The sequence below is a fragment of the Rhea pennata genome, chromosome 13 (genome assembly GCF_028389875.1).
Source record: "Rhea pennata isolate bPtePen1 chromosome 13, bPtePen1.pri, whole genome shotgun sequence".
NCBI classification, from domain to species: Eukaryota; Metazoa; Chordata; class Aves; order Rheiformes; family Rheidae; genus Rhea; species Rhea pennata.
This window is the reverse complement of record NC_084675.1, coordinates 18,459,511-18,465,510: the sequence shown is the minus strand read 5'-3', so window position 1 is coordinate 18,465,510 and position 6,000 is coordinate 18,459,511. Positions and strand designations below refer to the sequence as shown.

The window sequence follows — 6,000 nt, the reverse complement described above, 5'->3', positions numbered from 1 at the left end:
TGTCGGTGCTTTACACACACAGTGAAAGAATTCATCCTTTTTTTAATTTATCACTACGTACTCTGCACTGTGCCCGGAGCGTGATGTACCAACACAGGAGATCTCTTCAGACTGACACCTTTTTAAATAATAGAATAATGAGAAGTTATTGTGAAGAAGCATGATAACTTGGAGAAATAGTTTTTTGCAGTATTATGTTGGGCGGCTTCTCTTAAAATTTTAGAACCAGCATATTTATAGTAGGTAACAGCATATAAATATTCATTTCTTTCTCAACATTTAGGGTGATTCTAAAGTATATTGGGCTTTTTAAGAAAGTTTTTTGAATATTGATTATTAGGTGGGATACAGCTCTTGAATGACTAACATTGTATTGCCTCTTCTTCTTACAGGCATGATTCAAACAGTTCATGAAGGTGGACTACTCAGAGGTGAAACTCCTCCATAACCGAGATCCTCCTTTGTCCTGCAGAAGCTTTCATGTAGGTAGGATTTCTTTCAGATAACCTGAATGAAGGGCTACACGTCTGGAAAAATAGTAGGGGATTTTAGTTTGTTTTGTTTGATTGGATACTATTCACATGGGACAGAAGCCATAGCTAATCAAGACGTATATAAAGCACTTTTTATTTCCATAGCTTATATTGGCCAAAGTTTCTCACGCTGTTGTTGCGTATGTTCATAGTTCCTCATTTAGATGCAGAGTGCTACCAGTCACACCTCGTTCAAGCAACAGAGATTTCCTGCTGTTGCTGCGATAGCAGGGAATGTTTTCCCGTTAATCTTGTGGCATTCTTTGGAGATTAACAATGTGATTGTACCAACAAGTGGGTTTTCAGGTGGGTCTCTGAAGAGCAGAAAGGGATTGCGTATATGAGACAACATGTTTGCATACTTAATATGTATCTTCGGGCATTGCATATGTGCTCTCAATGTTGGCAGGTGTGTGTAGACATTGCCACTCATTTGTGAAAAACAAAATCTGTTTGACACAGATAGGTAATACCCTTGCAAATACTGCACTGCTGATTCAAAAATGGGGCTACAAATGTGCAGTTATATTCCCTTGCTTAGACATCTCTTTAATAGGAGAGCAACATTAGGTATTTTCTCATATTGCTGAGAAATCCAGCCATGGGGAAATCATTCATAGTTCAGATGAGACCAATTACTTCATTGCAGAGATGAATCAGGACTGCAGAAATGATGGGGGATGGAGACTAGGAAGATGTTTCTGCTTAAAGTTGAATGCAATCTGTAAGGAGAAGAGGAAGGAATGGCTGTTATATGTTTTTATTATGGGATTTAGGTTGTTGCAGTTTACAGTTTGGGAGTAAAAAGAAGGAAAGTGACTTTAAAAGGCCTTTGGGATGCAGAGTATTTTATTGCTAGTGGATGTGAAGCTAGCCAATTTATAGAGCAGCAGCATTTTCATGCTTATTCCGTATACTCAAGATACGATGTGCAGAAATGGTCGTTCTGTTGTCTGCCATCTAATGGCCAGACACGAAAGCAAACTAGCTTGGTGTGCAGTCTGTGGTCTATGACTCACGGGGGATTCGCGAGCTAAATACACGTAAAAGATGAAAAGAAATGCAAGTCTCAAAGGCTGAAGTGTGTTGCGCTTACAAGTATATGCTGCCATTGGAAAATGGTAAGATTCCGCAACAGAAAACTGCTAAGAACTAGAAAAGAATTCCCACCTTTGCTTGGCAATATATTGCTTTTCAATGTTGTATATTTTAAAGCAAATATCAATCTCTATATGAATGAAAATTTGTAATTTCAGGTGTTGGAAATTTTCCCTTGTTTACTTACCGAGTAAGTGAATATTGTTGTTTATCCTTCTTTTCTTCAGTTCCTCCCCTCCCCTGCCAGCATCCTCCTCGGTGCACCCTCATTCTTTTATTATAATGTGCAATATATCAAATCTCCCCCAGACGGGGGAATGTTAACACACACCTCTGCCTTTTCCTCGCGGGCAGACCACAGTGCCGCCTGCAATAACTGACACCCGTTCGCCAGCGCGGAGAAGGTGCTTGAAGTAAATCTCTGCTAGAATAACAAAGAGTAGATGGGGAGATGTTCCAGTTTAATATCCGCTCCATCTTTCTTATCTATATTAGAAACGTCTGTCACTACGGGTGTCTGAGTAGAGCCGAAATTATGAAGCACCTTCCAGATTTCTTTATCTCCTGAAGCAACATTAATACTTACAAGTAGTAAAGGATGTTGGGTGGAGGAAAGAGCACGGCTTGGTCTGTTTGCCTAGGAAATAAGTCTTTTAATTTCATAATGTTGTTTGAAATACTTTCCTTTGCACTAAGAAAATATCCACTGTTGTCGTTCTTTGTGAAACAGAGTCTGAAGATAGCCAACTTTCTCACAAAAGTCTTAATTTGAATATGCTAATGTTAATTTAGGCATTCACTTGTCAAATTTGCATGTAGGGACTTTCTGTATTGTGTACATTTAATGTCTGTACATTCATTATTTGCCATGCTTAGCTGATTCACAGGCACTGAGTAAATATTGTCTACAAGTATGATCTACTGCAGAAGTTGAAAAGACACCTCTCCAATTTGGAACGCTTGGTCCTAAATGTGGAGCTCCTTTTCCCTCTATCTTTCTTAAGAAATTCAGGGGAGCTACTTCCACACCCAAAAGGCTTATGAGTTTGTTTTGATTTATACTTCTAATCTAAATATTACAGATTATATCAATTTCTAATATGACACGGGGCTGAGGTAATGGTGTGCATGAATAAATTCCTCTCTCCTTGTAGCTCTGCTTGTTTTGAATGCAAATGGTGCTGCTAGACATAACCTCCTTGAACAGGAAATGGTGATCAATGCAACACCTAAAAATAAGTTTCTGCATAATAAGACTGTGACAATAGGAAAAATTTCATACCTTATCTTTTAGAACATCGGCAGTGGAGGGAAAATAAGTGAAAAGTGTGATTACTTTTATGAAATGCTGAACATAAGATCTGATTTCTGTAAAAACGTGTTTTCTGATGCTCTAAGCCAAAGCAGAGGGTGAAATGCATTATTTTAAGTGAGATGTTGTAGGTGTGAAATATGTTAAAACCCAGAAAAATAACCCCATTTTGCTAGAACAAACTTATCTGTTGGCTACTTTCGGTAGTGGTGACTTTGTTGAGGTTAAAATATGTGAAATATGTTAAGTATTCGGTAGATCCATTGCTTCTAGCCTTTTCAATAGGCCAGTAGCTTCCTCGCTGCTCTTTCTTTGCAAAGAGCAATGACCTATTTCATACTCTGTCTTTACAATGAATCCATAGGTAAGCGGTAACATATTGTACTACTCTGCTGCATTAGCTGGGCACCTGCACAGAGAAAACAGGGGAAGTGAAGTAGCCAAGAGAGAGTTTCTGTGGTCTTACTCATGGATTGCAGCAGTATAAAAAAGTAGAAGGTGTCTGTGGTTCCTCTGTTTCCCTAAAGGAAAAGAATTGAAATGAATTGAAAAGAAATTGAGTTGAAAATGCAGTGGTATAGTGAGGATATTGAATTTTATTCCCTATAACTCCCTGTTTTGCGTTTTGCTGAACCTCGAATCTTACTTGTATTTTTTAAATTCTTCCAAAATGGGATACACAAGCTTGTGTGAATGCAGAATAATTTCATTTGAGTCATGGAAGTTATTCTCTTGAAAAACTAGTAGAAGGAAGAAAACTGGTCCTGCAGATTGTCCCCTTAGACACGGACTGTGTTTGTCATGTGAGCTGGCCAATGGCAAGTATATCGTGAATGGTCCTGGAATAATGTATTGTGGAAGACTCCACAGAATATTCTGCAGTTAAAAATCATCTGGCATCATAACGAATGCAGATTTATCAATGTCATGAGTCTCATCTTACTCTGGATTATGATATAGCTGTATATTCCCTTCAACAAAATGTTACAGCAAAGAAAATCTTTGTCTAACCAGGGAGATTTCTCACTTTTCTATGTAAGAGCACTCACTTGGGGAATGAGCGTTTTTCTGTGTTTCGCTCGCTTGCTGCCTGAGAGGAGGTGGGAGCATTTCCAGTTTCTTCGCTATGATTCAGTAGCATGTGCTGGACGTCACGTAGGTGGCCAACATGGCTCCAGAAATCTGTGCGTACAGCCGTGATTTTTGGCAGACAAATAGGTAATTCTGATGGTGGGCACTATTTTATAAATCACTGCAGATGATTATTAGTAAACTGGAAAGAAACTAGTAGCTTTTCCCTGAGCAGCAGTGTGAATCCCTTACGAAGCTAGTGCTCCATTACTAAGTTACGTGTTTCGTCACTGTGTATTAGCTCTATTTGACTGCCCTGCTCTGGGGTCTAGCCTGAACTAGACAGCGAAATACTGCAACACACTCGTGCCTCAGAAATCTTATCGAGGCTGACCGTGATATTTCCAGCAGGTTTTTACCAAAGATTGTGGTGAAGAACTTTGTCCAGCACAAAGGTTGGATGGCAGGAGCTGTGGCTTAGTGAGCGCTAGGCACTGGTCTGAGACCGGGCACCGAGGTAGCTTTGACTAACACTGGCGAGTGCTCACTCCCCTTGGCACAAGGAGGGGAGCAGTAATTTGCTCTCGTGGACTCCCATGGAAGGAGTTTACCTTCCACGTCTGAAAAGTCACTCCAGTTGCTTCGAATGATACCGATGAGTGTATCCTGTGCCGTTTACAGACATAAATACCCAAGAAAGCTGAATCTCTGCTGCTCCTTCTGTGACGACAGCTACTTCAGCACAACATTCTTCTCTGCGTTCCTATTCTGCTTTGAAAACGCAAAGTGCCATTAAGTGCTACTTCTAACGATGAGCCATATCACAGCTAACTTTCTTAGCCTGAGCTTCTATTCTCTGTGCTGTTTTGCTCTTTGTGATGGTGGCATTTAAGCAATGCTTCCTAAACCTGTTGCTAGCTGATAGCTAACGCTGACTTCTGCACTTCTCCCTCAGAAAGAACTTCTCAGTGCTTTGGTTATTATTTAAAGGTAACGTCACCCTGCACTTGCGGAGATGATCAAAAACTATGTGTTTAGACTAGGCAATTTTCTACGTGGCTGCAAGCCGAAGGAGAATTCAGATTCCCCCCCTCAGATTGTCCACAATGCTCAAGAAATCAGCTGCAATTTCCATGTGGCTTCAACTTTCCTAATAGTCCCTGCAGTTTTTATTTTTATTCTTTTTTTACTCGAGTCTGCTTCCAGGCCTGCTCGGTCCCTAAATGTGAATGTCCTGAAATGCAGAGAAATTCAAATCTATGCTATGATCTAACTAGGTCTACCTGTACCTCCGCTGTTACACCTCATTAACGTAGGACATGCTAGGCTTTCTCTCCAAGCATCCGTCTTCCTTTCTCCCGTGGGTACTGTGAAGTCCCACAGTGAGCCATGTTGTTATGGCCTAATTTTTCTACAAACAGAGATTTAATTTGTTCAGGTGCCAGGCAGAGGAAACACAGACTTGGAATTCTCTTGGCTTCTCTGATTTAGATGCTTGAGACTTGAAAAATCAATAGGGGAATTATCTTGCTGTCTCTAGGTAGTAACTTAATAATTAGAACATAATTAAAGGGGTGACATCAGTTTATTTAGGCCTCCCGTGGCTTTTTCTGTGGGCCCACTCCAGAACATGCCTCCCACTGAGCTGAGACGGTGGAGCTGGGACTGGTTCCTGTTAGGGAAGACGGATGTTTTCTAAAAGTGCTGCTATCACTGCTGCTACTCAAACTAATTGAATAACTCTTCAAAATATTATATTCTCGCTCACACTTTGAGCTGCGGTTGTGACACACTGTTAAGCTGGCCTGTGCAGGGTTACTATCACTAGCACTTATGGTCAGTGAAGTTTCTTCACGGAATCCAGTGTGCTGCAACTCCTCTCGGGAAGTTAACAGTAGCTGTATGAGGTACACACGTACACATCTATCTATCTGCATAAATACTGCTGTACGTGAAGTGCTGCCTATTTTGTGTCCTCGTGTCATC

The 6,000-nt window shown here is 40.5% G+C and overlaps 1 long non-coding RNA gene across 1 annotated transcript in view; it reads left to right on the top strand.

The window, feature by feature from the left end:
• Positions 1-437: 437 nt before the first annotated feature.
• LOC134146118 (uncharacterized) overlaps positions 438-6,000 on the top strand; it is a 132,159-nt gene continuing 126,596 nt past the window's right edge. The window contains exon 1 of the long non-coding RNA XR_009959780.1: positions 438-482. This is a non-coding gene — a long non-coding RNA (uncharacterized LOC134146118). The remainder of the gene's footprint in view (positions 483-6,000) is intronic.